A 7,476-nucleotide genomic window follows, 5' to 3' on the forward strand; every position below is an offset into this window, starting at 1 on the left:
AAGAAATGGACCAGGCTTCCACTGTATAAACGTCCAGAGTTCTTAACGTAAAACGTTTGAAGGGACATCAGTGCTGGCGGAAATTGACCCTTTTTCTAGTGGGATCAGGATCATATAAAACCATTCTTTTGGCTTGAGAAGAGGATCATGGAGACACTCAAAACATCCCTGTCTTTGCTTCTTTCAAGGACGAATGGAGTATTGAGCTGCAAGCATCGGTTCAAATCAAAACTCTCTGCTACTGCAGTTGCTTGTCTGAGAGTTTCTTCAAATCTTTCAACTGAACGTTGATATCAAGGGATATTGACGGTAATATCATACGGATTTTGGTTTTCTTTTGATCGAAAATTGTATTAAAATACAAGCCTCTTTCACATTTGTATAATACTTTCCCTTGCATCCTCAGATAAAAATTCTAAATACCACAAAGTTACAATATATGGAATAGCATTTATTTTAAAATGTATTTTAAAATTTGCATTTAATTAGAGCTATATTTAGAGCTTAGTAAAGATAACATTGCTAATATTGATGGAGTAGAAATGTAAGATGAATTGATAGCTTTTTCTGAGCTAAAAAGTCCTACAACGCCTCCTGTAACAGGTAAGGACTCATAGCAAGACATTGCTATTGCATTGCGCATTTTGCAGATACGACCAGTTTCTGCTTCTGGTGAGTGCATTTTTTCCAAACTGAAATTAACAAGAACATTTTCAAGATGCGCCATGTCCCTAAATCGTTCATCAGGACTACTATTAATATCAGGTGAAAGCAGTACAAAGCATAAATTTAACCTATTAAGAGACTATATCTGTCAGCTACTGCTGTAAGCCATGTTCAGCCAACGCTAGAAATATTACTGCTCTACTACAGTAGCTAAAGAAAGCAAGTCAGACTTAGAAACGGATCACAAGTCGAAGACATAAACCGACGAGAATGGGATTCGAACCCACGCGTGCAGAGCACAATGGATTAGCAATCCATCGCCTTAACCACTCGGCCACCTCGTCACGAAAGCTATCTACCCTTGGGCATGATTTTGGTCGGCGACCAGGCTCAGCGCACATCGACCTCAGATGTCTCAGAGCGGTGTGTCCAAGCGGCTGTATAAGAATAGGTAATAGGTTTATTCCATGCTGGAAAAAAGAAGAAAGAGACAACAACGTTTCGGCCGTGGAGCCTTCTTCAGGTGTGAGAGAGACAGGGCAGTAGGCAAAGGTAAAGTAGCGGGAGAACAAAGGTTTGAGGGTGGGTACCCACCTGTATAAGAATAGTGTTCTGCCGGCGCTGTGGTAAAGCTGGTGAAAGCACTTATTTCATAAAGAGGAGATCCTGGATCCGAATTCCAGCGGTACCTTTTTTCCTGTCTTGTTTTACAGAACATGTAATTTGGGACACTCAAAGAGGTCTTGATTTGGTTTAATGCGTTTATTCATTTCCTTTGCAGAACAACTTGCTTTTTTTAAAATCATATAGCTTGCGAAAGATGAAATGCGAGCGAATTTTTTTGTTCACCAAAAGTATGTAAATGAAAAAAAGCAAGGTGTAAGCATTTCTGTGGTGCAACCTGTTAGCGTGTTTGGCTATTAACTCCAAGGTGGGTTTTTTGATCCCACCCAGGGACGCACTTCTTCCTATAGTAAACATCATCGCCGCAAAAATTTAATTGTTCCGCAAAACCTGAACTATTTTGATATTTGCAGTAGTAAACAATTGAGTACCAGAGTCAACATTACCGGCAATTTCCAATAATTACGGACATTGGCAATTTCCAAGCAGTTAGTATTCACCCATGGAATTATAGGTTCCAGTGGGTGGCGGGAGAATTCACTTATGCTCCCGTTGCATCTTCAGCTAAAGTAATTTAAAATACATAGCAAAATTGTTTGAGAACTTGACAAGCAAAAACGACAGATCGCCGAAGTTGTATTTTAATATTTTCGTATATTTACTTTAATTTGAATAGAAATGTTAACATAAACGCTGTTCAATATAATGTAATTTTGTTGTACTTTTAAAATATTTTAGCTGAGGATGCGAGGGGGGCTATTACACCTTGCCAAATATCTAAATAACTGTAAAATAGGCTGGCATTTTAATAAAACAGGCGATCAAAAGAAAGCTACAAATAGTACGGTATTATGCTCAATATCCCTCGATATTGAAGGTCAGATGAAGAACTTGAAGAAACTCTCAAAGAATCAACGGCAATAGCAGAGGATGTTGATTTTGAACCAACGTTTGCACCTCAATTATCCAGCAGTCTTTGCTTGACAGACTTCCTCAAGATATTCGGTGTTCTATACAGAAAATCGAAAATTAAAAGTGCTAATGTGCCAAGAGGGGTGGCCCGAGGCAAAGACTGCGGTAGAGGAAGAATAAGCTCCGCACGATAACGCGTGTCTAATACTCGGCCTCTGAAAGGCATCATATTCGTTGAACTGCCTCCCAGCTGTGACTCTTACACGAATTTCGCGGTACGTGTGTACGAGCTTATAATTCAGGAATATCAATGGTCAGACGTTTATGGTGGGTTTGTGTTTTGTATTATTTAGTGAATGGAAAAAAACATTTTCAAAAAAAGCTCGAATGAAATAATAAAAAAAGTTTATTTGCCTGTTTGTTGTAACAGCTGTGCCAAAAATATTCATCTACATCAGAATAGTACCTGAACGTGACTGGACCTTGTTGGATTTTAGGAAATTTATTTTTGCACATCTTCGCCTACGATCAGGAATACCTTCCTGTTTTCAGCGTATTTATTGTTTCTACCTGTGATCTCGGAAAGGAAGACCCACTACCTGTGAAATAGGTAAAACCGAAATATTCTGGGAATTTGCTGTGGTTTGAGAGGAGTGTATGAAGGTATTAAAGGAGAGAAGAGACGCGCATTCCGCAGGGGGAGCACAAAACCATGAACCCCGCCTGTGTCTTTTCTTATATAACCGCTGAGCCCGGACACAGCGTCTCCAGCCAGTGAAATACAGGATAAACCGCAAGGAAAACAATGTTTCTTTTAATAAGTCTTCTTCTGGTTTTCTATTTCGGTCTTTCACATTTGAATGCATACTTTGCAGTTAATCTTTCCTCGATTACAGGCAGCCCAAACAGTTCTTAAGGCAGACATCGAAGCCTATTTGACTTTCTGCTAATCACATAAGTGTTCAAGAAGTACTTCCCTGACCATCATGTGCCCCCAAGCCGGTTTCTCCGTTTTCCTCTTCCTGTCGTTGTCAGCAAGCACAAGAAGACAGGAAAAACGCAAGGCAGGGAAAAGACGGTAGCTGTCAGAAGTGGGATTTGAACCCACGCCTCTATTCAGAGACCAAAACACCCAAGCAATGGAAAAACATGAGCCCTTAAAACTGGCGCATCAGACCACTCGGCCATCCAGACAAGCTACAGAAGTTGGTGTGCTGGAAGCACAAGTCATTCACAAAACTGAGAAATGGTTTGCTGGAGAAGCGCCAAGTTGCCTGTTGTAGCCTAAACGGATCGAGGAAATCAAATTTTCGGATCGATTCAGAGTGTGCTTTACAGCCATTGTGTTATATTTTGATCTGCTAGGGTGCAGTCGTCTTCACAATCTGGATTATCTCATAAAGAGCGACGTCAGTGTAAAACAGCTATCATTTTTAAGAACAGACGTTGTATTGCATATTAATAATTGATTTATTTTCCTGATTACAATACAGTATACTTTCCTGATTGCAATGTATTGTGAAGCATAAAAGCCAGCTGCATCAATCTCTATTACGCGTCATTTATGAAGGCGTTTCAAATAGCAGCCAGTGCAGTACTTTTGGAGCATGTATTACATTGTAAATAGTCTTATTTAAATTCACACACTGTTATTTAGACAGCGCAAACCAGTCTGACCTCCTTCAACTTTCTGTGCTCGCTGAGTAGATCTTAAAGCAGCTGCAGCCAGAGTAGCCGTAATGGCAACACAGTGCTTGGAGTTCGGCTACTCTTATTTCTTCTGCAGAACCACCGGCATCGGAATATACTGATCCGCATAAGAAGCGCTTTCGGTTTCTGATCGTTTTTATTGAGCGCTGCTCTAAACTTGCTCGTACTTGTTTTTCCCATGAAAAAAGACATTTTTCTCATTACATGATTTCACTTTTTTTCTTTTCAACAAGTAGAAAGAAATAAAATATAATTCCGTATAAGAGACACAGGTTGGATGGTTGGTGGTCTAAGGCGTTGCGTTTAGGTTGCAGCTTTTCCTGGAGACTTTTGTTTAAACCCCACTTCTGACAACGTAGAAACGATAAAATCCCTAGGTAGAAAGCATCTCGCATTTCACGTGTTCAATGTTAATTGTCTCAGTGGTTGCCTCAGTGAATGATGGACCTTCTCTCTTGCAGGGTGACGGAAACTTCTTCAGAGAGGGAGTCTCTGGAGTTTACAGCCAGTGCAGTTTCTCCTGGAGACGTATGTTCAAATCACACTTCTGATGAAAAGCTTTTCTCGTTAGAGTAGAAACGATAGAAGCCTTAAGTGGGAAAAAAAATCACGGCACGGCTTTTCTTCATCAAGAGCCGAGACAACAGAAACAGACTTCAAACTGACATGAATTACTTCATGAGCGTTTATGACCGTCTTTAAAAAGCTGAGAGCAGGCGAAAACGTCATTGGAAATGAGGAAATGTCTGCTGACTGTAAACAGAGCTCACGCTCAGCTGCGAATAAGCGCTCCTCTTTAGTACAGTGCTGAGTGCCTACGTTTGCTGCGGGGGAGACCGGGGTACTTTTCTGTGACAGGGCGCTGGTTTAATTTTTTAACAACCTGACTCCACTTAAAAGTGTGTACTGTGTACTAACTTTCGAACTACTTAGTGCGGTAGAATATGGAGATCATCTCTAGCTCTGAGCTCAACTGCAACAAGAAGTCGTGCTGAACAAAGTCAGAGTCCAGCTGAACGTGTGCTCAGTGTGGTGCTCAGGACACGGGAGCATTGTTGTGGTTCTAATTAGCACGAACTGCAGGGGCTCTGAATCAGAACGTTTCAATTTATCTGTTCAGTAAATTAAAATGCAGGACACGTTAAAATCGGATTATGACTATATAACCGAATGTCCCTCACAGTTTAAAAGATACCAGTAAGGACACACAATTACTAATGCGATACTTATTGGAAATAGTCCCAAAACAAGCACGTATCGCAGCTGGTAGACCCCTGTAATAATTTTGCAGTGACAGAACACTTTGAAGATTTGCAATCTATTTAAATATGAATTTTCTAAATTTCAGTTCTCTTCACTCCCTGGCATAACTGAACTCTCACCTTCACATACTAAAGGCATTACATGCATTAGCTGTGATAATGCTTCTAAGAAGCACAGAATGACATTTAGTTTTGTTCCTCATTTCCCCCAAGAAAAAAAAAGGAGTCAATTTCCGCCTGGAATGATTGATGCCCCATCAAACATGTTTTAATATCCCCGGAAGTTTATACGGTAGAATCCTGGTTTGTGGCTTAAATTCAAGGTAAAAAAGACTAAGGAAACGAGTTGGAAACAATGTCGATCTGGGATTTTACTCATCTGGAACATTTCACTACATTGGGCAGTATGTGTCAGAGTGCAGCTCCTGGTATCCCTTCGATAGCTCAGTTGGTAGAGTAGGAAACTGTAATGGAAACACTTGGGAATCCTTAGGTCGTTGGTTTGACTCCAGCTTGAAGGAAGGTGCCTTTTGTGTATTTTAATCAAAGAGTTAAAATAGTGAATCTGTTTAATTCAGTCGTTGATCAAAAGCTCAATAAACGACGAAGCAGAGGCTCCTGTTCCAAATTCAGCTCCCATCTGATTGTCTTGTTTTGGCCAAGATCTGATCTATGAATTAAGGGACTTCTCTGTCTGCTTTGTAATTCAAAAATACATTTTGTAATGCAAATGTCAAGTTTTTTGTAGATATAAAGGTGTTCTCTGTTTTCAAAGGATAGCTACTTAATTGGCTTTATGATTTGGTATTGATTTTGTATCGTTGTATTATTAACTTTGTGCTTTCTGTGTTTTTATCATTCTCACTCCCTGTGCTGAAAACAGAATTATCTCTTCCCCGAACATCGTCTACAGATCACTTGTGTGCTTTTAACCTTCTCCCAGCTACAGGCGAGACTGAAGCTGGAGATGTGAAGGCACCCGCTGGTGCATCTTCTCCAAATTTCACAATTGCAACAGACTTCTCTTTTTTTTTTAAAAGTAGATATAGCCCTGAAAAAAGCATTAGCTTTATCAGTTTTTACATTAATCGATTTTGAAACAAATATTCTATTTTTATTGCAATTTACATAATAATAATTATTATTATTATTATCGCTTAAACTTATATAGCGCTTTTCTGGACACTCCACTCAAAGCGCTTTACAGGTAATGGGGAATCCCACTACCCCCACCAATGTGCAGCCCCACCTGGATGATGCAACAGCAGCCATACTGTGCCAAAATGCTCACCACACATCAACAATCAGTGGGGAGGAGAGCAGAGTAATGAAGCCAGTTCATAGATGGGGATTATTAGGAGGTCATGACTGGTAAGGGCCAATGGAAAATTGGGCCAGGATGCCGGGGTTACACCCCTACTCTTTCAAGAGACGACCTGGGATTTTTAAAGGCCAGAGAGAGTCAGGACCTCAGTTTTACTTCTCAGCCAATGGACGGCACCTGTTTACAGTTTAGTGTCCCCGTCATTATACTGGGGCATGAGGACCCACATGGACCGCAGGGTGAGCGCCCAGCGACAGAAACCAGATGGTACCGTGTGTCGGGCTCGGCTGCGAGCAGGACAATGACGTCACGGGGACAAAGTAGAAAAAATCAAAACAGTTCTGTAAAAGACCTGTGTCAGCTGTCGGTTAGCAGTCTGGACTCTAAATCCATCGATCTGATTTCAAATCTCTCTAACACCTGAGCTGCGGCTTCTTTTGAGTAGTTATTCAGGAGAACACTATGTTGATTGTATAGATGAAACGTTTAATATATTCAGGTGGGTAGCTACTTCAGCATGCATATCTGCAAAGAAACAAGTAATGTTTGTATATAAATGAATGTCTCTGACAACTTAATGTTAGTTTTTAATTTAGTTTTAGTTTTACGATGTAGGTCAGGCGTTGACATATGCACAAACACACGAAATGTCTCACTCCTGATTCAGCTCATGCTTCATACGAGTGAAGTGATTCCTCCTGCTTCTCGTACAACCATATCAGAACAGAAGCCCGTGTCACCCAGCTCTGATTCAAGAGCGACTCACATCTTGACAGGGTGCCCCTTTGGTCAGAAAAAATAGTTGTCAGAAAATGTGAGAAAAGGAAAGTTATGTACAGTAAGCTTTCACACACAGCTCTCACACACAGCATTAGAGATTGGAATCTGATTGTAAAAAAAAAAACTGCCCGTCTCCCCGGCATTTAACGGTGCTGTTGCTTTTATTTTACATATTGTTAGCATTTTAATGAATTTTTA

At 40.5% G+C, this 7,476-nt stretch overlaps 1 non-coding gene across 1 annotated transcript; it reads right to left on the reverse strand.

The window, feature by feature from the left end:
• Nucleotides 1–928: 928 nt before the first annotated feature.
• trnas-gcu (transfer RNA serine (anticodon GCU)) lies at nucleotides 929–1,010 on the reverse strand. The gene has a single exon. It is a non-coding gene; the product is annotated as a tRNA-Ser (tRNA).
• Nucleotides 1,011–7,476: the final 6,466 nt, after the last annotated feature.

The sequence above is a fragment of the Atractosteus spatula genome (genome assembly GCF_055471065.1).
Source record: "Atractosteus spatula isolate fAtrSpa1 chromosome 10 unlocalized genomic scaffold, fAtrSpa1.hap1 SUPER_10_unloc_3, whole genome shotgun sequence".
Taxonomy (NCBI): Eukaryota; Metazoa; Chordata; class Actinopteri; order Semionotiformes; family Lepisosteidae; genus Atractosteus; species Atractosteus spatula.